Source organism: Fulmarus glacialis, unplaced genomic scaffold (genome assembly GCF_000690835.1).
Source record: "Fulmarus glacialis isolate BGI_N327 unplaced genomic scaffold, ASM69083v1 scaffold24153, whole genome shotgun sequence".
Classification (NCBI taxonomy): Eukaryota; Metazoa; Chordata; class Aves; order Procellariiformes; family Procellariidae; genus Fulmarus; species Fulmarus glacialis.
The window spans coordinates 1-264 of NW_009202653.1; positions in this window are offsets into that span (position 1 = coordinate 1).

Genomic DNA, 264 nt, shown 5'->3' on the forward strand with positions numbered 1-264 from the left:
AGAGCTAAGCCGGCACTGGCGTGCGAGACATCCGTGCCCATAACGAACCATTCACAGCATCCAAGCAAACTAGACTGTATTAATATTTACACTTATGAAGAGGAAGGAAATAAAAGGGAAAAGGTAGGTGGCGGAGAAGCAGGCAGCTGCCGCTTTTGCTGTGTGGGCTTTCCCGTTGCATCCATGGGAGCTGCTTCCCCTCCCCAGAGGCCCGCGACCTTCGTGCAACCGCAAGGCAAGGGGTGGTTGTAATTTCTCATGGCT